A 25,148-nucleotide genomic window follows, 5' to 3' on the forward strand; every position below is an offset into this window, starting at 1 on the left:
TCATTTGAATACAATTAAAATTCAGTAGGGATGAAGTCAATTTTCAGACTGCTTGGTTGATCAGGATATTTTGGATGCGTGAGGTAAAGCTGTTCTGCAAGTAAATCCGGGGAAAAATTGTAGAGTGTAAGCCATTAAGGGAAAAAAATATTTCAGTCAATTCAGACCATTGCTTTGTTAATATTCTTTAGCTTTCTATACTGATTATATGTTTGTGCTTACACAACATTATGTGCTCCCAAATGACACTGTACTTCCTATTGCACTGTAGTACTAACTAAATTCATATCAGTGTCAAACCTGTCAGCAAATCCATAAATAGTTGCATACTATACAAAAAAAAATCTACATTTAGGCAATGGTAAGAAATTTATTTTTAATTGTAATTGTTCCAGCTCTAATTGTTTTCGAAAGTTAATTTCTGGCTACATACAAGCTAGTCCATTTAAAAATCTAGTTTTTTTTCAAGTAATACTTCAGCATGAAGCTGCAGTGTGTTGTAATACAGGACAATATAGTTACTATAAATATCAGTCCCATTGGTGATCAGCTTTATTTTGTAAATGGAATAAACTAAATCGAGATGGACATAGATCGTTTCGCCTTTATTTTTGTCATGCTCATATTTATTTTTGAAAAACCCAAGGCACTTACTACACCCTTCACCAACAGCAATGCACTTCACTTGCCTTCGTTTCTTCAACGTTAGGTAAATGCTCTATCACTTCAAATGTAATTCTACTAAACTTAATAGACTGGTTCTAAACAATGCAATATAAAATGTAAAAAGACAAAAGCTTTGGTATTTAAAAACTGATCAAGTAACAGAAATAAAATCAAGGATGTAATTTTATAGCACAAAAACAAAATTACTTATAATTGAGAACACGGGACTTTAATTAATGGCAAGACTAATGATGTATTGCATTAATTGAGATTTCAGGAATAAGGAATAGAAATCATGAAAGAGAAATGTGAATCAGATCAGGTAGGGAAAGCTAAAGAAGAATCTGGAATTTATCAGTTGTCATCTTTACATCACTATTGACAGGCATGTTGGGAATCTGCACATGAAAATTAACATGCACATCAAAAACTTGGCAGTGATTCTATGCTTCTCCAGAGATGCAAGGAGATCCAAACAGCGAACTCACCCCTCCCCAAAACCACAATCCACGGAAAATCTTTGAATTGACAAGAATTTTCACACTTAGACCGTATATCTCATTATAAATGTTGAAGTCGGTTACACATTGTTGAACGAGATTATAACAACATATTAGCTTCATAAATCACTAATTCATTGCTCTGAGGGGCTGCACGGTGGCTCAGTGGTTAGCACTGCTACCTCACAGCACCAAGGTCCCAGGCTTGATTCCAGCCCGAGGCGACTGTCTGTGTGGAGTTTGCACATTCTCCCCATATCTGCGTGGGTTTCCTCTGGGTGCTCCGGTTTCCTCCCACAGTCCAAAGATGTGCAGGTCAGGTGAATTGGCCATGGTAAATTGCTCATAGTGTTAGGTGCATTAGTCAGAGGGAAATAGGTCTGGGTGGGTTCCTCTTTGGAGGGTCGGTGTGGACTCGTTGGGCTGAAGGGCCTGTTTCCACACTGTATGAATCTAAATCAGAAAAAGGTCAATACCAAAATGGGAGAGGCAATGACCTAGTGGCGATATCACTATTAATTCAGAAACTCAGCTAGCATTCTGCAGTCCTGGATTCAAATCCCACGATGGTTGATGGTCGTATTTGAATTCAATAATAGAATCTGAAATAAAAAGTGTTGAATGATGACTATGAAACCATTGTCAATTGCCCATCTGGATCACTAATGTCCTTTAGGGAAGGAAACTCTCATCCTTACCTGGTCTGGCTTATGTGTGACACCAGATCCAGTGATGTGGTTGACTCTGAACTGCCCTCCAGGCAATTAGAGATGGGTAATAATTGCTGGCCTAGTCAGCAATGCCCTCCTCCCATGAACATTATTTTTTAAATCCTGAGAGTTAATAGCCACCTCCAATTAGATCACAGTTCATGCATTGCACAGACGTGGAAATGGATCTCAGGCTTTTGGACTTGAAAAGTGTGTGGACTCTTTCAAATTATACAGGAAGTAGAAGGTATCTCAAAATGTGAGCCACAGGTGCAGTTAGTAGTTTCATGCTGCTGCTATGCATTAGTAACACAATTCGTAATAGAATGCTGTAGTCAAGACAAAAACATATTTTGCCAATCAAAGGAGTAATACAGTATCGCAAACCTTGATTTAAGATTAGATTATTTAGTGTGGAAACAGGCCCTTTGGCCCAACCAGTCCACACCGACCCTCCGAAGAGTAACCCACCCAGATCTATTTCTCTCTGACTAATGCACCTAACACTATGGGCAATTTAGCATTGCCAATTCACCTAACCTGCACATCTTTGTGACTGTGGGAGGAAACCAGAGCACCCGGAGGAAACCCACGCAGACACAGTGAGAATGTGCAAACTCCACACAGACAGTTGCCAGAGGGTGGAACTGAATCTGGGACCCTAGTGCTGTGAGGCAACAGTGCTAACTACTAACCATGCCACCCCAAAAAAGTATCTTGACTTTAACTGGCACCTAATGAATAGAGATTCTCAATAAATTTGCAAAAGTTATATACCTGCAGCTTACTGTATCTTACTGAAGTTTACTTTATTATTCACACCAACTGGCCTTGAAAAGCAAAATTTTAGGTTTATGAAATGAGAAACTTCTCCAAGTTTAGCTCCTACTTCAATCCATTCATAGAATCTTAGATTGCAAATAAAAAAAATCAAGTCCCTGATTTTAATTTATGAATCTCCTATAAGTGGAGATACCTTTGTGCCTGGCTGCTAACCCTGCATGCTGGGATAATTGCTGTTCCTCCATGCTGGACGTTCCCTTCACTTAGGAATGAAATTTAAACTGCGAAGCAGAAAGTAGTAGTTCACACCAAAGAGATCATACGATCTTTGTGGTCAGCAGCAAACGCTGTTGCTTCACTGCTGATCACAAATCCAAGTCAATGATAAGATGGACAGAAGAGAGAGAGACTCAGAATGAAAAAATAACAAAATATAAAGTCTAAAATTTAACATTTTAAGATTTCTAATCATTGATTGTGTGCAGGAATGAGACTGAACATTTGAAGTGTATCAATATCGCTCTCAGGAGGATGATTGGCATATCAGTAACAATAATCATGTTGTTAAAACAGTTCTGCTCTCAAAGATCAAATTTAACTTGAACTTCCCATTAAAGGCCCCAGTGTATGTAAATCCAGCAAACAGGAATGCTAAGGCCAGTCTACTTGTGAGAGAGAAGCAATAGAAATCAACAAGAAAGCCTTCCACACACACAGTTGTGTCACATCTCAGTTCCTCAAATCTGCTCACTAATTTGCTAATTAATAACGGTGCGCAGTTCTTCATATTTTCAAACTTCTTCAGGTATTAGAACTTCATGGAATTTATGCTGACATTAACACACTCATTGTAACCATGACTGGTTTGGAATAGATACTATTTCAAGAAAAAAAAATAGAAAACTCAAGTGAAGCCTAATACCATGCTGTCTACATCAGCCAGGAACTTTATGATCTTTTCCAAGAATTCCTTGTGTCAAACAGCTTTCACTGAATTTATGAACTCAGCATAAAGCAGCAAACCAGCCAATGCCTGAAATATTCAAAGGATTATGTCCAACATTATATGTGATTCTACAATTGGACATTTGCCAGACAATTCTGATTGAGCAGATAATTACACTGATAACTCATTTAGGATTGCCAGTTGGTAATGTAGTTTAGTGTCTTTGCTAGTATGGGACGTCACATATGAATACGACCAGCCCTGTTCGTTGCATTCAGAGAACAAATGCAGGCACTCAACTGGTTCAACCCATTTTTATTGGTTTATTTCTCTGGGCAATGCCCTGACCAGAGTCAAAAATCATACAACACCAGGTTATAGTCCAACAGGTTTATGTGGAAGCACTAGCTTTCAGAGCGCTGCTCCTTCAATCAGGTGGTGGGGATGAAGCGCTCCGAAAGCTAGTGCTTCCAAATAAACCTGTTGGACTATAACCTGGTGTTGTGTGATTTTTAAACCTTGTACACCCCAGTCCAACACTAGCACCTCCATATCCTGACTGACCACAGTCAACCTGCCTGGACTGAAATCACAACAAAGCTTGGCAGTTAGCAATCATCTTAAATAGATGCAACCTCTATAGCAACAACCCTGCCAGAGTCTATGTGCCAAACAATCAGCAATCTCCTCTCAGTCTCTTTAGTAATATTCTTGCAAATTGTCCTGATGAGTGCAAGGCTAAAGCTTGGATATGTGTTTGTTTCTTCAGCAATACAAGCTCTATCCTACCAAACTACTTGGTTATTACTACATGGTACCTTTGCTGGGTGTGTCTTGCTGGTGGGACAGGACACATCAAAAATGATGACAGAGGAGTTTGAAACATGGGCACAAGTAGTATCTTAAGAATGACCACATCAAACTATTGTTTATCTCGTCCCTGATATAGGCTTCCAGCTTTGAGAGAGCAAGGCTGTGCAGTGCTGCCAAGACCAGTTGTGCCTTTATTGTTCCAGTGCAAAGGTTGCTGTTGGTAGTAAGTCTAGTTTTATTATTAGACTTTTCACAGCAGCTTGGTACAACAGAATAGCTTGTTTGACCACTTCAGCGAGACAGTCAAGAGTTGCCAACATTGCTGTTGGCCTTAAGCCATAGACCAAACTGTATATGGTCCGCAGATTTAGTTCCCTAAAGAAAGGGATCAGTAAAGGCATTAAGGAATTTGGATTGCTATATTACAACATGGTTTACATTACTGAATCAAGCTTCACATGCCAGATGTACAACAGTATTTGAATGCAAATTCTGCTCCTGCAGTGGGATTTGAGCTTCTATCACCAGAACATTAATCCATACACTGAATAATTAGACCAGGAACAAAATGGCTATGCTACCATCACCATTACATTAAAACTCTAAGGTTCCTATTGCATGTTAGGAAGTGTGTTTATAAAAGGTACAGTGGGAGTGAATGGAATCTCCCAGCCAGAGTGATGCGGGCAATGGCAAGTCAGTTGAGACAATATGGCAAAATTAGAGAAATATGTTTCTTCATGTTGAAAAAAAGAAGTTTAATTCTACAACTAAGTTTTCAACAGTGAGCTAAGAATCTTGTTAGTAAGAGGTGGAGGCCTAACTGCAAGCATTTGATAGCATTAGTACCTACTTTTGCCTCATTGATATGCAATTTCCCATTCTCCCAAGTGCCAAGTAGAATATGGATCGTGACAATTCACAACATAAAAGTCAAAGAGGTACCTGGAAACTCCAGTTTGCCGCATGCTCCTTGGACAGCAGTCAACAGCTCAATTGTGTTCCATGGGTAGCTACCATCCTACACCTACCCTTGGCGGTTAGTATCACACATGCACCAGTTTAACCACATCATAATAGTACATCTCCGATCCACTTAAAATGCAGTTCACTGTTTCAATGCTGCAATTTGGAGCACACCAGCACCTTTCATTGTAATGCTGCTGCCAGGGGTTTTGCACACAGGACCAATCATCTCTGATTCGAACTGGTGTTAAGGACTAGGCCAGACCACTCAAAACGTTCTTAAGCAGGCAGCCCTAGACCTAACTTTGCAATTTATTTCGGTAAGTGTACAGTGAAAATTACCTAGAGTAAGGTAGCTCCGTTAACTACTAGATTTTAAAAAACAGACAAAAAAAACTATTCACAAAATTACACAAGGAAACAAAGAACAGAATAAAGAACCCCTATAGAACTCAACCCACCCAGCTAGACTTAATTATGCTGTTCCGAATACACATAACAGTCCAATAAGCAAACTCCCTTTACAAACCAGTATAAATGGAACACATGCTTACAGGTTGAAGTTGACGGCAGACATGAAAGAGAGTTTCCACACAGCTCCCGGTTGAACTTCTAAGTTCAGGGCTGAACTAAAAACTGCTCAGCTCAGCTAGCTAAACAGCTGACCACTACCCTCTCTTTATACAGGTCACTTCTAAAGCACGTCCATTTTGGCCTGAAGTCTCATCTGTTTACATATCAGCAAAAAGGCTTCTCAAAATCCTTTTCATCTCTGTCCCAAATCAGACTGATCAGAGTCTGGGCCAGTTTATTGCCCTTCTGAAAAAAAATCAAGGACAGAGTCTCTTTGAGCCAAGGAACAGCTTTCATAAAAAAAGACTAGCATTGTGACACTGGGTACCCTGGGTTCTTGGATTGTATTTTTAGTGCTCACTTTAACATCTATTTGAATGCTCATAGCATCTCTGCCTTGACTTTTTTTTTGTACTTCGACGCCTCAGTCAGATCTTAAAGGCTCACAGTACTTCTGTCCTGTATTGCTGCTTAGTACAAACAAAACCATGCAGATTATCGTAGATGTGAGCAGTGATCAGTCAAGGGATACACATTACTGTACAGAATTATGTAATGTTCATGTCACATCTGCACTACATGCTTCAAACAAGACTCAAAGTCTAAGAAGATTAATTCTTTCAGATCAAGGAAGGCAACCTTCACTGTTGGGGCCACATAGTGGCTCAGTGGTTATAGCACTGCTGCCTCATAGCACCAGGGACCCAGGCTCGATTCCCGCCTTGGGTGAGTCTGTGTGGAGTTTGCACATCCTCCTGAAGTCTGCATGGGTTTCCTGTGTGCGCTCTGGTATCCCTCCACAGTCCAAAGATGTGGGAGTTAGGTTGATTGGCCATGTTAAATTACCCAGTGTGTCCAGGGATGTGCAGGTTAGGTGGATTAGCCATGGGAAATGCAGGGATACAAGGATAAGCAGGTGGTGTGAATGGGTGAGAGATTCCTCAAAAGGTTGGTGTGGACTAATGAACTAAATGGCCTGCTTCCACACTGTAGGGATGATATGATTCATTTAATGGGTTACTGGCACAATAAGTTGAGGACAGCATCCAATATGACTCCAGGGACTTGGACAAGGCCAGTTGGCCACTTGGCAAGGTCAGGGTCAGATATTCCATACTACTGCAGTACAGGGAATAGCCCACAGTCAGACCAGGGAGTCTGTTCAATGAAAGTCAAGGGATGTTAATAGGCACTACTACCATGGCAGGGATGTTGGATGATTGGAAGCAGCATACCTGGGTACAATGTGGACAATAATTGTGTGGGGGAAGAGACTCACCATACTGGGGGAGCAGGTGACAAAAAAAAGTGATTGTCACTAGTAAGTGAGGGGGGGGATGGTGATAGTTGGGGGATGGTAAGAGAACAACTTGTTAATTGTGTTCAGACACACGGTGAACCTGTTAATTAAACTAAATAGGAGAAAGTGAGGACTGCAGAGGCTGGGGATCAGAGCTTAAAAATGTGTTGCTGGAAAAGCGCAGCAGGTCAGGCAGCAACAAAGGAGAAGGAAAAATCGACGTTTCGGGCATAAACCCTTCTTCAGGAATGAGGAGGGTGTGCCAAGCAGGCTCTCCCTACCTTTTATCTTAGCCTGCTTGGCACACCCTCCTCATTCCTGAAGAAGGGCTTATGCCCGAAACGTCAATTCTCCTCCTCCTTTGATGCTGCCTGACCTGCTGCGCTTTTCCAGCAACACATTTTTAAATTAAACCAACACCCAGAAAAGCTCACCTTACCTCGTAATCTGTTTAAGTAAAAGTTACAAAGAACTCCCCAGTTCCACTATTTAAGAAAATATCTTTATTAAACTCTAAAAGTGAATGTTAACAACTATTCACAACTCTACGCCCTCATTTCTTTTAACTGTTTATCATCTGTCTCCAACTCTAACAATATGTTGTTCCAATAAGACACTTACTAAAATTACATCAACTTAATTTCAAAACCACACAGCCGCTGTCAGCTTCTGTGACTTCACTCCTTCCGGCTGAATCCCTGGGTCACCTTCTTGCTTTTTACTGTGAGTATGTTTCACATGAAAAGGTACCTCTGACAGAGAGTGTTTCCTAATTTCTTGGATCTCTCCTGATGGCAGTTGCTCTCTCCAACGTTCAAAATATCTGCATTTTTATATCCATAATTCTGGATCGTCTTATTGAATTTTTGCTTTGCCAACATCAAACCAAACTCAACTGGGTTTTAGCATCCTGGGCATAATCTAAACTGATCAGTTAAATTAGAATTGCAGTCAAAACAGCAATCAAAACTCAGGTATCCATTTCACAGCCAATGTTGCATATTTTCAATATTCCAGTAAACTCTGGGACTGCCATCCAGTCGTACACACAGGTGCTTGTAATCTCTCAGTTCAGGATCGCATTCACTCTCTCAAAGGAACAGTACACACGTTAAACTTCATAGCAAGTAGCATCACTAATTTATACGGTTGGAGTTTTAGGGATAATGTTGGGGGATAAGACATAAAAGAAAGAAAAAAGTTAGGTGGGAACATATGGAACCACAGTACTGATGGGATAGACAGGGAATGCAATAAAAGGAGGAATATGGAAGTATGGAGGACACCCATGATTACCACACTGAGCCTCACTAATTCACCCTGCCAAGTGTGGCTTGCATTGCCTTCCATCCAATTACAAATTGTTAATGTACAAATGAATAGGAAAATAGCTGCAACTACATCTGGAGGGGGCCAGAGTATATTTTTTCCTTTCTACCTGCAGGCTCTAATGGACAAAGTGAAGCCCTTATAAAGGAGCAACAGCACTATTTAGGTACGAAGACAGTACTAGTCGAAGATATCTGTAATCATGGTACAAAAGTAAAATACTGCACTTGCTGTAAATCTGAAACAGAGAATGCTGGAAAAACCTTAAAAAGTCTGAGAATTGAAAAGGAGTCAGACTGGATTTAATGTCAACTTTTGATCTCTCCACAGAAGCTAACAGACCTGCCGAATTTCTCAAGTATTCTGTAATCACATGACCTGCAGGTGAAATGTATGAAGTGTCAAATTGTGGGGGACAATCCTGGCCACAAGCAATCTTGACCACGTCATTGGTCATAACAGTCATCTGTGAAACAGAAGTACTCTCAGATTTCAACTGTGGGCCACAATTCACAAAGACAGTTCAAGCTCCTAAAGACTACCCAAGAGCATAGAGCGGACTTTCTCTCACGCTGAACTGCAAATAATCACCATGATATACAATGCTGCCTTTCTTGGCTGATAGGGTGGGGGAAAGGTATCAGTGACCTCATAAGCTCTTGCATATTCCTGTGTTGTAGGTGTGTAACCTGTTCAGTTTCTGATCTCCAAAGGTTCTTTGAAACTGTGACCAATGGATACAACAGCAGGGATTATTGTTACAATGACTGCAGTACAACAAAGCTACAGCAAAATCAAGGAACAAATGTACCAGCTAGCCCAGAACCAGCAGTAACTTCAAACAGCTTCTAAATGAAGATGACACAGTCCTCAGGATGCATTCTCAATGCCATTTCCTCTAGATGAATGGATGCTGTATCACCACAGATGGAGGATTCACTGAGACACCAGAAAAACTGCTGGAGCAGGATCTACGAACTGAAGGAAAAGATGAATATCCTATCCTATTGCTGTAAAGATGAGGAGTACACAAAATTGTAATTCAACTGGTTTCTTAGACGGATCCATTTGACACCTGTGCGGTAAGTCACGAACGTATCAAGGCTGTTACTGATGAGATTTAGAGCAGATCACAACAGTTTATTTCATTTACCAACTGCATGGTGGCACAATGGGTAGCACTGCTACATCACAGAGCCAGGGACTAAGGTTTGAATCCAATTGTGAGTGGCTGCTTGAATGGAATTTGCATGTTCTCAACATTTGCATTGATTTCTGCCAGGTGCGCCGGTTTCCTCCCACAGTCCAACGATGCAGATTAGGCGAATTGGCCATGCTAAATAGAGGGTTACTGGGAAGGTGGGGGGTGTCTGGGAGGGATGTTATTGGGAGGGTCACTACACACATGATTGGTCAAATGGCCCGTCTGCCCTATATATCATGCTGCAGCCTGCATAGGTTTTATCAAAATAACTGGCTTCCTCCAGGTCTAGGGCACTATAAACTGTAAACATATTGCACAGTGTATTGAGAACACCACGTCATCATGTGGTAGACTTCAAAAGAAAGGAGTCCCATTCCAGCAAGGTACAAGACAACTATACTCATTAGTCTGCATCTCTTGATATGCTGGGAGCTGCCATACAGTGCGCTGCATAATCCAAGCATACCGTACTCTGCACAACTGAAGCAGACAAAGAAGGCATGTGATGGATACCGAAGAACAGAGTGCTGGAGCAATTTTCTGAGGAGAAAGATGAGGATGCTGCAAAATAAGAGCATCACCTTCAGCATGATAGAATGCTGTAGCATTGGGCACAATAAGTTTGTCAGTACTTAATTAGTTCCAGTTCCAATAGGTGTGCATTTTTTAAATTTGTTCATAAGATGTGATGCCCACTTCCTACGAGCAAATTAAAAAAAACACATTTATCCGATTTGAAACTAATAAAGTCCTGACAAGATTGTTGTGCCCAAGGTTACAGCATTCTATCATGCTGAAGTTGATGTTCTTCCTGCTCAATGTTGTCATCTTTCTCCAAAGATTGCTGCTACTCTCTTAGCTCTTCAACATCCATCACATCCCTTCTATGTGGGCACCACTAACTAGGCCATCACTTAGTGCCCAGAGGAAGTCAGGAGTCAACCACATTGCTCTGGAATCAAACTTGACCCAAGCAGGCATGGATGATAGATTGCCTTCCCCAAAAGAAGTGAACAAGATTTTTTTTAAAAATGGCAATCTGCAATGGTTACCATTAAACAAGCATTTTAATTTCAGATTTTACTGAAATCAAATTTCACCATCTGCCATGATGGGATTTGAATCTATATCCCCAAACATTAACCTGAGCTTCTGGATTACAATTTCATTTTGCCACCACATTCCATACTCCCACAATCAATGTAGTGATCACTCTGATTGCAAATTGGCTGTTATCTGAAAGGCAATTATTCCCAGAAACATTTATTTGTTTTTTTCACCATTGCTTTCATTGATTAAAATTGAACATGTTCAAATGCTTAAAGGTCTTCCATAGTAAACAATGATGTTGCGCTGGACATTACGGAAGAGCATATTTCCTTAGTCAGCATTTAAAGATGGGATGACACGGAGGACGGATAGCCCGTATAGCTTGATTCATGCAACTGCAGTTACAATGGCAGTCGGTGAGACAGGTGTTAATATAAAGTAACAACACTATGAACATGAAGTTGTATCTTCAATAAAATGCATCCTGTGTATCCTCAAGCCATTTTGTCATTCCGCTCATACTACCAACATTGTGAAGGGTACCTCCTGATAATCAGCACTCGACATGGCACAGGGCTAGGGTTTAAACAGTGCTGGAAATTCTAGAATGGCCTGGTAGTGGTGGTTACTTTTATTATTACTGAGTGGACCATAGCGCCAAGTGACACATATGTGCATAGCTCATGAGGTGAGGAGAACAGTCTGATAAAATCTATTACCAGTTAACAAGAGAAACCTGCAGTGAAACTCCTGGAAATTGACACTTAGCAGATTTTTTCATAAGTAGCCTACCTACTATTCCTTTTAAAAAGACCAACTTGATACGCTATTTTCAGAAACTTTATTGATCAGCTAAAAAGATCGGGGCTTCACTCAAATTAAACACAGCATTTCCTCTAGTACTTCACCCCCTCTGCTGGGTATAAATGCAACTACAAACTTTGTGAAACTTGACTCATAAGCATTTGGGCCAACAAAATATCTTGCTGTGGATTCAGTCGCAGTGAATATTGCAGTGCAATATATCCTTAGAAAAAAATGCAACAGCAAAATCAGAGGTCAAGAATTTATAACAATAAAAAAGCTACAACAGAATTCATTTCACCTCATTTGGTGAGAATGGATCATCCTTTAAAACAGTGTCTTGAATCTCTCTGGATATTATGAATCAAAATATGAAGTAAGCATGGGAAAAGCAATTCAAAGTCCTGAAAAATTCAAATTTAAATCCCATGGTGCTTATCAGTATTTAATATAAGATTTTTTTCAAAGGCACATTGAGGTTTTCTTTTCTTTGCATTTCATTTGCAGATTCTCAGATAGAGGAATACCTAGCTTACCAGCTAAGTATTGATGTCTGCCTCCAAGGGAGTGATGCATGAAGCAAGACAGAAACTGTAAATTAGCTCTCTCAGAGGCAAAGATCATCAAAATCTAACTTCTTTTTCAGAACAGAAAATTAATTGGCAATTCCATACATTTCTGAAACAGCCTTTAAACTCTGAATCGAAGGAAGTGTTGTTCATGTTCTATTATAACATTGATCCGCATCCTTATTTTCAATTTTGCTATCAAAAATAAATTGTTTGAATGAATATGTAGCTCTGTATTACTGACTGCTAGTTTCATTCAATAAGTATCACAGGTGTGAAAAGTCCAGATTGTGATTATTATCTTAATTCTTCATCTTCTATTTACATATTTAGCTTGGTGTTATGTGACATTTATTAATAGAAGTTTGTTATTTAAGTAAAAGAATTGACTAACAATTGGCTAATTTTGTTTTCAGAAAGATTACAGGAAGCAGCTGTGTCAAACAAAAATCAGTTTCTTACTATACTGCTTCCACTGGTGGAAAGGTCAAATGGGAGCTGGATAAGTACTGTAATTTTATAGGGAAAATATAGGGTGCCGGATGGTCCATGTTGCTATTGCAGAAAGCTTGCGCAGATAACAGGCTGAAAGGCATCTTTTCGTGTTGCAAATATTCAACAATTCCATTTATTTTTGATATTTTGTTTGGTCATTTGGAAATATAATTCTTCAAGATGCAAGCTGTATACATATCCTATTCAAAAATACGGTGCTTCATGTTGAATTTTTGACATCATGTCTTTGGCAATTTCTGTCAAAATTTGCGCATTATAAATTACTGAATCTACATTTATAATTGAAATCACCAACATCTGGGTGTCATAAATTTGTAAATCACTGTTGTCCAGAAAATATTTGACCTACCCTTTCACCTTTCAAATTGTAATAAAAATGCCCAAACTAAGCATACAAAATTAATGAAATAAATATTTCACAATCAAGATTATCTATTGAATGACCATTTTTGCTTTTAACATAATTGTTAAATACTTTTCTCCGCAGATTTCAACATCTCAAACTCCTATGTCTGGACTGGATATCACTTCGGGGATGCATGAAAACATGAGCCATTTTGACAAGGCTAAGCTATAGATGATCAACCATTACAGCAAAAATATTATACATATACACTTCCTGTCAACTTTCTTTTTCAATTTTACATTCTTTAGTATTAATAAACAGAACTCTGTTTTATATGGCAAAAAGAGTCTGTACATATATTACACCATTTTCAGTGAAAGAAAAGGGATTTTAGAGATTGCCGATCTGCTACACTTCCATACTAAAACCCAGATCAAACAGAATTTCTCTATTCTGAAAACAAAGATAGACAGTTAACTGTTTATTTTATGTTTGTGATTTGGAGATACCGGTGTTGGACTGGGGTGTATAAAGTTAAAAATCCAACACCAGGTTACAGTCCAACAGGTTTAATTGGAAGCACTGCTCTTCATCAAGTGGTTGTGGAGGACACGATTGTAAAACAGAATTTATAGCAAAAGTTTAGAATGTGATGTAACTGAAATTATACATTGAAAAATATCTTGATTGTTTGTAATCAGTTACAATTACCATGTTAGCTTTATTTCTTTCATATGTAAATCGCAAAACATTTTTAAAATAGGTTAAATTCTCAAGTGAACTTTAACAATTGGTGTCAGCCTGGATAATGTGTTGGATATTAGCACCTGTGTACTTCTGTCTGTGCCATAATGTTTAGCCTGATTCTAGTCTAAAAAACGAACTAACAGAATCTTTCATGGATTTGTGCAGTTTTTGAGCAAAGTACAATGTAACTCTGCGAGTACAAGTTCACCCCACAAACGTCTGCGCACGCATGGCAGTGTGAAAGCGAGTGGGTGTGTGAACGCGCATGGGGGGTTTGGTGTGGGTTGTGAGCGTCAGAGTGTGTGTGTACATGTGTGAATGAGGATAAAGTGGTCTTAGTCTGCGAGAGGGCACGCACGCAAGTTTGTGCGCACGCACACGTGCGCGTATATGAGTGCATGCGTATGTGCATGCAGTGCAATGGGGTCACTTATAGTGCGACATGAACCCAAGATCCTGGTTAAGGCCATCGCTCTGGGTATCGAACTTGGCTATCAGCCGCTGCTCAGCCACTTTGCACTACTGCCTGTCCCAAAGTCCGCCTTGGAGGACGGTCACCCGAAGGTCAGAGGTCAAATGTTCCGGACTGCTGAACTGTTCTCCAATTGGGAGGGAACACTCCTGTCTGATCATGTGTGGTGCCTATTCATCCGTTGTCGTAGCCTCTGCTTGGTTCCCCCAGTGTACCATGCCTGCAGTGTATGAGATAGACAACGTTGGCTAAGTCACATGAGTACTTGCCACGTACGTGGTGGGAGGTGTCCCCACGCCTCCATGTCCACACTCTGACATGTCTTGCAGCATCTACCGTGACAGGGATGAATGGGCACCGCACATTAACAGACAGGAGTGTTCCCTCGCAGTTGGAGAACACTTCAGCGGTCCAGGACATTTGACCTCGGACCTTCAGATGACCATCCTCTAAGGTGGTCTTTGGGACAGGCAGCAGCAAAAAGTGGCTGAGCAGAGGCTGATAGCTACGTTTGGTACCCATAGGGCTGACCTCATCTGTAACCTTGAGTCATGTCACACTACAGGTGACCTCATTGCATTCCACACACACATGCACATGCACTCCCGCACACACACTCATGCACCCTCTCATAGACTTAGACCTCTTTACTTACACACACACACACACACCACCACCCTCCCACAGACAGTTTGTGGGGTGAACTTGTACTTGCAGAGTTACATTGTACTTTGCTCAAAAACTGCATGAATCCATGAAATATTCTGTTAATTCATTTTTTTAGATTAGAATCAGTCTAAACATTATGGCACAGACAGCAGCACACAGAGGTGCTAATACCCAATACATTATCTGGGCTGACACCAATTGTTAAAAGTTCACTTGAGAATCTAACTTTTAAAAAACGTTTTCCAATTTACATACGAAAGAAATGAAACTAACATGGTCATTCTAACTTATGAGAGACTTGACAAACAATCAAGATATTTTTCAATGTATAATTTCAGTTACATCACATTGTAAACTTTTGCCAAAAATTCTGAGTCTTACAATCGCGTACTCCACAACCACCTGATGAAGGAGCAGCACTCCAAAAGCTAGTGCTTCCAATTAAACCTGTTGGACTGTAACCTGGTGTTGTGTGATTTTTAACTTTATTTTATATTTATGTGCCAATAAGAGAGAAAAATATTTAACTTAGAGTCCAAAATGACTATTTCAGTAAAACTCAACTTCAGAAGCCCACATTAGAACTAGTTCAACCAATTACCATTCACTTCTCATCCTGCATAAACTGTTGCCCCTTTCATCAAATCTGTTCCTTGCATCCTGTCCTGACATGAAAGAAAAAAATTCTGCTTTCTTAAAGTTCCTTCAGTATCACTATAAAGACTGATTGTCATATTCAATAGGACAGAAATAAAGTTGAACTTAAAAGCTATGTATTTAAATTGTATGTGCATGGATGTACGCAAAGTAAATTGAATTTTTGTAAATAAAATTGAACCTCGAGAGCTGGTAATTCAAACTTCCAAGAGAAAAGGCAAATCTATATTATTAAAATCTTGCAAATCAATACATTTCCTTCGGTCATTATTTTTGATCAGTGTTATGTTGACACTAAGTGCCTATGTAAACATTTGGAATGAATATTCTGTGAAATAACTGCTTATACAGATGCAATCACAAATAAATAAATAAATAAAATAAATAACTAAATAAATAAATGAATCACCAGGGGAGGGAGAAAGCAGGAAATCATTGACCCATTAGTCTGTCATAAAAGGTGAGATAAAATGTCACAAGAAACCATCAATAATAATAGGCAAAATTAACACGGATTTAAGAAAGGGAAAAGGTAAACTTACCCAACAAAAGGACTTGGCAGCAATGCAGGGTGACTATTTTGACAATGAACCCAGTATAGGGACAGGAAGGGACATAGTGCATTAACTCTGGGGCTTTTTAAAATGTTTAAGGTGGAAACAAAATGGTAAAAAAAAGCAAAAGGCTCTTTACTCAAATGCATTGTCTGAAGCACAAAATAAATGAATTAACAGCACAAATAGAGGCTAATGGGAAGGATCTTTTAGGCATTATGGAGACCTGGTTACAACGAGATCAAAGCTGGGGAGTAAACATTCAGTGGTATGCAACTTTTCAAACAAAACAACCAGAAAGGAACCTTGTAAAGTGGTTTTGTATAAGAGAATAAGTACAAAAGTAAGTTGATCTAGGATCAGATGATGTAGAATCCGTATGGGGAGACAATAAATAACAAGGGGAGGACATTACTGGAAGTAGTCAAAAGGTCCCTAACAGCAGCTATGCTGTAGGACAGAGAATAAATTAGAAGATAAACTAGGGATTGGAAAAAAGGCAGTCCATTAATCATGGGTGACTTTAATCTTCATGTAGATTAGGAAAATCAAATTGACGAAAATAGCCACGAGATAGAATTAATAGAATGTACTTGGAACAGATTCTTAGAACAATGTGTTATGGATCTAATCAGGGATCAAACTCACAGTAAAAGACACCATAAGGGGAGAATAGAGTCAGCAACATGGTAGAATATAGTATTCAGTTTCAGAGTGAGGAACATGGGTTGGAAACCAACTGTGCTGAACTTAAAATGGGGTAATTACATAAGAGTAAGGGCAGAGTAGGTTGGAGTGCACTGGGAAAGACACTTAGCAAAAAAGACAATGAGGAACAATGACAGACATAAGAGAAAACCGTACAAGATTCACCGCAAAAATATATTGAAATGAGTAAGAAAGATTCTAGTAACTAGATAAAATGACCATGGTTAACCAAGGAAGTTGAAGATAGCATTAAATCAAAAATATACAATGACAAAGATTAGTGGTAAGCCAAAGGACTGGGGGGTTTTAAAAACAACAAAATATGACCTGAAAAACAAAGTAAACTATGACAACAAACTAGCAACAATATAAAAACAGACAAAGAGCATCTTTAGATAAATTAAAAGGAAAGAGGCCAAAGTAAATGTAGGCCTCAAAATTTGAGGTGCAGGAAATAATATTAGGGAACAAGGAAATAGAGCCGTTGAATAAATATTTTGCATCAGTCTTTATAGTGTTCCTAAAACATTAAATCATCAAGGGGCAAAGAATGGGATAGAGAATAAACACATTAACTATCAGAGGAAACATACTAGCAAAACTAAGGGGTGTAAATGCTGATAAGTCCCCTGGAAGTGATGGGTTGCATCCTCAGATTTTAAATAGTTAGAGATTGTGACTAGAGCATGAACTATTTTTCAAGAAGCTGCAAATCTTGGAGAAGTAACAGAAGTTTGGAAAATAGGCAATGTAACACCCTTAAATCAAAAAGGGAGTCAAATAACAGTTAATTGTAAGCCAGATAACAACATCAGTCTTTGGGAAAATGTTGAATTTACTTTGAAGGATGCATGAAGCATTTGGAAATACATAATACAAACAAGAGTCAGCTTCACTTCCTGAAGTGGAAATGCCTGACACATTAATGACTTTTTTGAAGCAATTAACTGGTTAAGTAATTTGACTCAATTACAACATTATTTAGAATGGTGGAAAATATTTCAGTGTGGATTTTTAAAAAACAGACTGTTGCCAACAGATAAACTTCCCCGTTGACAAGTGCACCTGGGAAATTTAGCTACAATATTACATTCAGTTCAAAAGTAGAAAATAACGTGCAAGACATATCAAAGTTTGCTCTTGAGGCCTACCTGCAGATACCAGACTTTCATAATCTCTACCAATGTCTTAAGTGAGGTGACTGGTTAACAACATAACATTGAAAGAATGATTGACTGTGAAAAGTACCCCACACACCAGGCTGAATCCATCAAAACATCAGGTTCAAAACTGAAAGTTTGCACTTGGTTCAATTTGGCTTTGAAGAGAACTGCGTCAGTAAGTCAACTGTGTTAGCCAGGGGACTGAAGTGCTACAACTGGTTGCAATCCACAAGCTGGCAAGGGAAAAAAATAGAAGTTAGTAATATCTCTAATTTTCCAGATTATGGTAAAATGGCCTTGCTTTTTAAATTTTTGGTTGTATTTTAGCCCTATGCCTTAATTTATCGTGTGAGTGTATGTGAGTGTGAGTGGGGGGGGGTGAGGCAAATTGGAGGGACTGCTCCTGGACCTGCCCAAAAAGGCCATCAATAGGTGTAGGCAATTGGACATAGAGGACTTCAAAGTGTCAGAACATCTGTCCCTCTTCTGCGGTTACACCCACATTCTGAAGTCCACTAAGGGGGATCAGTTGGTACAATAGCGGTCCCTTAAGAACTAGTGGGCACCACAGCAAATAAGGTTTTAATCAACCCAGAAAATGATATTTTATATAATTTTCATAAGTATGTTACTTCTATAAATTTGCATTCACCACCTGATTTTCTTTTTGTTAAAGTGCCCCACCAGAGGGTATGTTTAGTAGTAGGAAGCATGCATACGTATATTGAAGGCAGACAAAAGGTGGTTCTTCCCACAGCCAAAATTTTACTCAAGTGCTCAATGCATTTTGTAAGTAAATCATTTCCATTTTATGTGCAGCTGGTATTGTTCAATTTGACGCTTACATGACAGGCACCCAGTTTGAAAATGATAGTTTACGAAATCAATCATGTAAGCCATTATTGCATTGTCATGCATGAACCGCTACTCAAATAGAGGACTTATTTTGAACTCCACTCTTTGTTTGGGCAGTTTTGATTTGATTTGTTATTGTCATGTGTATCAAGATACAGCGTAAAGTATTGTTTTGCATGCTATCCAGTCAAATCATATCTTGCGTAAGCAGATCCTGGTAATACAGATAGTTCTCAGATAATGAGTGTTCTGGCAACGCGATTTGCTCATAATGTCACTGAGGAATTATCGAATGGGAGTTTCAAGAACACTCACCTCTGTTCACAATAGCACAATTCCAGCAGGAGTTTCGTTCTGCACACGCGCCAATGTCAGCGCTGGTCTTCGTGCCGTTTGAGCATGTGCCAATGTCAGCTGCTGACAGAGCAGCTTTCTGAGAGAGATATTGTACAGGGAGCAGCTTTCTGACAGAGATACATTCAGCAGCTTCCTGTGAAAGGTACACTACTCTGAGATTATCCATTTTTTTGGAAAAAATGGAGGAGCATAGTAACAAGAATGCTAACAAGCAGTGCCCTTGTGTTAACATTATGGTTGGTAAATGCAAAAGAAAGGCTATAACAGTGGAAGAGAAGCTAGATATTATAAAGTATTGAGTGTAAGAAAAGGATATGATATTGCTCATTTAACAAGAATAAAGGAGTCTATCCTAAGCACTATGACGACCCTCTGTCCCTGCATTAATATTTCTAAGTGTATGGTGTTAAATTTAGTTTTGTTTAGTTGATCATTTATACCTTCATTCAGGCGGTGCTATACTTTTTGTTTGACATTTGGATGATTTTGAGCGATTGTGGGTGATATTTTTTGCTGGTCTGCCCCGAACTCCACTTAACCCAAAGGCTCTATTTATATTACACAATTTTCTATTAAATTGGAACACACCAACGGCATTATAGGTGAACTACCTATACAGAAGGCACAGAGAAAGATCAATATATTAGAGATTTAATATATGAGAAGTCTATTTAAAAAGTCTGATAACAGACTTTGTTGAATCTGTTGGCACATATTTTCAAACTTTTTGAGACACTGCAGTAGCCCTAATGAGTTTTGCACTTTCCATCCACAACTCTGCCTTTTCACAATTCCAAAAGGTTTCTCATTTCTCCCAAAGATTGTCCTACTATTTTTTTCCTTCTTTATTCATTCATGAAGTGAGGGCATTGCTGGCTAGGTCAGCATTTATTGCCCATTTCTAATTGCCCAGAAGGTAGTTAAGGATCAACCACATTGCTGTGTGTCTGGAGTCACATTGAAGCTAGACAAGGTAAGAACTGTTCCTTTCCCTAAAGGACATGACTGAATCAGATGGGATTTTTCCAACAATTGACAATGGATTCATTGTCATCATGAGACTTTTAGTTCCCGATTTTATTTCTTTTATTGATTTCAAGGTCCATCATCTGCCATGGCAGGATTTGAATGCGGGTCCCCAAAACATTATCTGGGTCTCTGAATTAACAGTCCAGCAATAATACCAAAAGGTCACTGCCTCCCTGCAGCATGCCTCGACACCAATCCAAAAGAGATTTTTTACCTCTCCAAAAGGGGAGAGGCAAAACCCATCTTCCAGTGATCATCCGTCCAACCCTATCTCCCCCTCCAAATGCACTGATATACCACCAATGAAACCTAATTGCCCTGTAACAATCCCCAATCCCCTGGTTATCCCTTGTGCTACCCAATGCCCCCCCATTTATCAACTAGTCTCTCACACCCCATGCCAATTCAATGCATACTACTGCCCATTGTTTTCTCTTCACGTACCATGCTTACTCCTTCATTACACACTTCGATCAGTTAAAAGTATACTTTTGGGTCCTGTGTTGCATACTGTATATCACACAATTGAAAACCAAATTGACACTTGCTAGAATAGTCCAAATTAGCAAGGCTCAAGAGGTTAAATGCACCTTTCACACACAAACTTTATCACTTAACACGCCCAAGTAGTACCTGCTCCTCACCCCAAACATGGTACGAGATAATAACTGCAGGAGTGTCTCAGCTCTCAAAAAGGGATATCCTAGCTTCCCAAAGACAAATGGCGTTATAACAAACTTAGTCAACCTGGTCCACATTCTGATTCCAGACATCAGGGACTCAAAATCCAGTTTATTTGCAGGCAACTGGTCATTTAAATGGCCAGCTCTCTCTAGCAACTAGGTATACATGAATTACAACTGGCACCCAAACCTGGCCCTGTGAAAGGGAGAAATGTTGAGTTTAGAGGCCAGACATGAGATTCCTGACTTAAAGTCAAAGTCATAGGGATGTACAGCTTGGAAACACATCTTTTGGTCCAACTCATCCATGCTGACCAGGTATCCCAACCCAATCCAGTCCCACCTGCCAGCACCTGAAAAACCCTTCTTATTCATATGCTCATCCAGATGCCTTTTAAATGTTGCAATTGTACCAGCCTCCATCACTTCCTCTGGCAGCCCATTCCACACATGCAACCCCCCTCTGCATGAAAAGGTTGCCCCTGAAGTCTCTTTTATATCTTTTCCCTCTCACCCTAAGCCTATGCCCTCAAGTTCTAGACTCTACCACTACAGGGGAAAGACAGTCTATTTATCCTATCCACGACTCTCATGATTTTATAAACTTCTATGTCAGCCCTCAGCCTCCGACGCTCCAGGGAAAACAGCCCCAGACTATTCAACATCTCCCTATAGCGCAAATCCTCTAACCCTGACAACATCCTTGTAAATCTTTTCTGAACCCTTTCAGGTTTCACATCATCTTTCAGATAGGAAGGAGACCAGAACTGTATGCAATATTCCAAAAGTGGCCTAATTGATGTCCTGTACAGCCGCAACATGACACCCAACTCCTGTACTCAATATTCAGACCAATAAAGGAAAGGATACCAAATGCCTTCTTCACTATCCTATCTATCCGCGACTCCACTTTCAAGGAGCTATGAACCTGCACTCCAAGGTCTCTTTGTTCAGCAACACTCCCTAGGATCTTACCATTGAGAGAGATTGTGGTGAAAATTTAGGAAACCATCTGAATTAAATTCTTTGGAGTATAACTTCAGGAGCTAGATCATTTGAGAGAGAAAAGGAATAAATGGTCACAGTTAATTTAGATGAGAAGGAAGAAGCCTGACATGGATCATATCAGAATGAACAGATTCAGCCAGATGTAAGTCTAAGTTAGTTGAGGCTGATCTCCAAGTCAGCTCTCCTGCAAATCTCTACTCGAGTGATTTTCAAAGAACTATAATAAGGCAGGGTGCTCTTTGCAAGGTCATGTAGTGAATTCCAGTAGTTCCCCAGAGCCATGAGACACAAACCTAGTACTGCATCTGTTTTTACAATCAAAAGACTTGCCAGGTCATTTCAAAGCAGTGTAACTGCAAAATAATCAGCATATCAGTGAATGATGTATTCCGTGACTGAGGTGACACATATGTTAAATGGATAGGGATGAATAGTTCCTTTCCCTGAAGCCTTTATTTGAGATGTTCAGGATTCAATATCTTTCATTGCCTTTCTAATTTTAGAATGCTCACAAATTAGAAGAGTTTGTGAATGCAGGAATAGTGCCAAAGGGAGAATTGCAACAATTACACACTTACTCAAAAACAGTGCAAGGATAAACCCAGCAACTACAGGTCAGTCAATTTAACCCAAGTGACGAGAAAGCTTTTAGGAACAATTATGTGGAAATGACTATAATGTTTGTATGTGCGGGGTAATTATTAAAAACCAGCATGTATTTGTTGAAGGCAAATTGTATTTAACAGTCTTGCTTCTGCTTTTTTGATGAGATAAGAGAGGGGGTTGTTGAGGATAATTGGTTATTGTGGTGCACATGGACTTTCAAAAGACATTTATTTGATAACATGCCAATTAGTAGGGTTGCCAGCAATGTGAAAAGGGACAGCAGCTTAGATACAAAGTTGGCTAAGCAACAAAGAGAGTGGTGACAAATGGATATGTTTTTTTGAATTAAAGCTTCACAGTCGGATTACCCAGGACTTGGTACTTGGGGCCCACTTTTCATAAATGTCTGTAAATCACCTAGATACTACTGTAAAGTTTGTAGATATCTCAAAACCTGGATGCATGTTTAACTGAGAGGAAGATAGTGATACAGTTCAACAGGACACAGAGAAGCTAATGGTGTGGGATTACATGTGACAGGTCAAATTTAATGTTATGAGGTACGAAACGATGGCAGGAAGAACGAGGAAATGTAAAGGATATGATTATAAAGTGAGTGGGGGAGCAGAGATCTGGGACATAGATCAAGGTGATAATGAAGGTTGAGAAAGTGGTTAAAAAGCAATATGGTATCCTGGGTTTTATAATATTGATTTAGAATTCAAAAATAAGTTAGGAACTACTTTTAAAAATACTGTCAAATTCTAGACTCTGCATTTTAGGAAAGAACATGATTTTTAGGAACTCAAGAGGTGTAGAAGAGACTTGCAAAAACAGCTCCAAGGATGAGGGACATCGTTAATGATGGTCAGTAGCAGCAGATAGTGTGTACTATCTACAAAATGTTCACTGAAAATCCTTAGAAAGACCTTCCAAATCCATAACTTCTTCCATTAGAACAATCAGTGCAGAACCACCATTGGCAAGTTCCCCTCAGAGCCACTCACCATCCTGACTTGGAAATATCACCATTTGTTCACTGTTGATAGATCAAAATCCAGGAATTCCCTAAGGGCATTGACAGTTTATCGACAGCACATGAACAGTAGCAGTTCAAGAAGGCAGCTCAACACAATCTTCAAGGGCAGCAGGGGATGGGCAATAAATGCTCATGAGCCAGTGATGTCAGTGTCCCACAAGTGAATAACAAGACTTTGAACGGTTGGGTTCCTTTTCCTAAACGGAGTATGTTAAAATCACAAGCGGTCTAGACGGAGTAGATCGAAACAAACTGCTTCCATTAGCCCAAGGGTCAGAAATCAAAGGTTTGCCAATTTAAGATGATTGGTAACAGAAGTATCAGTAACACAAGGAAAACCCTTTTACATAGAACATAGAACAATACAGCACGGAACAGGCCCTTCGGCCCACGATGTTGTGCCGAACATTTGTCCTAGCTTAAGCACCCATCCATGTACCTATCCAATTGCCGCTTAAAGGTCACCAATGATTCTGACTCTGCCACTCCCACAGGCAGTGCATTCCATGCCCCCACCACTCTCTGGGTAAAGTACCTACCCCTGACATCCCCCCCATACCTTCCACCCTTCACCTTAAATTTATGTCCCCTTGTAACACACTGTTGTACCCGGGGAAAAAGTCTCTGACTGTCTACTCTATTTATTCTCCTGATCATCTTATAAACCACTATCAAGTCATCCCTCATCCTTCACCGTTCCAATGAGAAAAGGCCTAGCGCACTCAACCTATCCTCGTATGACCTATTCTCCATTCTAGGCAACATCCTGGTAAATCTCCTCTGCATCCTCTCCAAAGCTTCCATATCTTTCCTAAAGTGAGGCAACCAGAACTGCACACAGTACTCCAAATGTGGCCTTACCAAGGTCCTGTACAACTGCAACATCACCTCACGACTCTTGAATTCAATCCCTTTGCTAATGAACGCTAATACACCATAGGCCTTCTTACAAGCTCTATCCACCTGAGTGGCAACTTTCAAATAGCTATGAACATAGACCCCAAGATCCCTCTGCTCTTCCACCTTACTAAGAACCCTATCGTTAACCCGGTATTCCGCATTCTTATTTGTCCTTCCAAAATGGACAACCTCACACTTGACAGGGTTGAACTCCATAGTATCTGGAATTCACTGTCTGGAAACATTGTGCATGCAGGTCCAATTGTGGCTTTCAAAGAGGAATCCTACAAACCCCAGAAATGGTGCGAGTGTCACTGGCAAGGCCAGGACTTATTTCCTTTTCCTGACTGTCCTAGAATTGAGTATGTTATTTAGCCAGTTTGAGTTGTCAAAAACCACTTTTCCTTATTTCTGGAGTTATATGTAGTCTAGACAAGACTTTAACGTACCAGATAGGTGTTTTGTATAAAACAAATATTCAAAAGAGTTATCAGGGTCACTATCACTCAGATTAGCTTTGCGTTCCAGATTTTATGAAATGGATTTCCATTCTAGTTCACATGAAATAAAGAATCGTTTGAGACAAGTGTTCAACACTAAGCCTATTATTTGAAAAAATAAAATTG

At 39.6% G+C, this 25,148-nt stretch overlaps 1 protein-coding gene across 1 annotated transcript in view; it reads right to left on the reverse strand.

The window, feature by feature from the left end:
• The window catches only part of LOC140481634 (nectin-3-like), a 141,113-nt gene that overhangs the window by 33,662 nt on the left and 82,303 nt on the right, over nt 1-25,148 (reverse strand). The window lies entirely within an intron of this gene.

The sequence above is a fragment of the Chiloscyllium punctatum genome, chromosome 9 (assembly GCF_047496795.1).
Source record: "Chiloscyllium punctatum isolate Juve2018m chromosome 9, sChiPun1.3, whole genome shotgun sequence".
Classification (NCBI taxonomy): domain Eukaryota; kingdom Metazoa; phylum Chordata; class Chondrichthyes; order Orectolobiformes; family Hemiscylliidae; genus Chiloscyllium; species Chiloscyllium punctatum.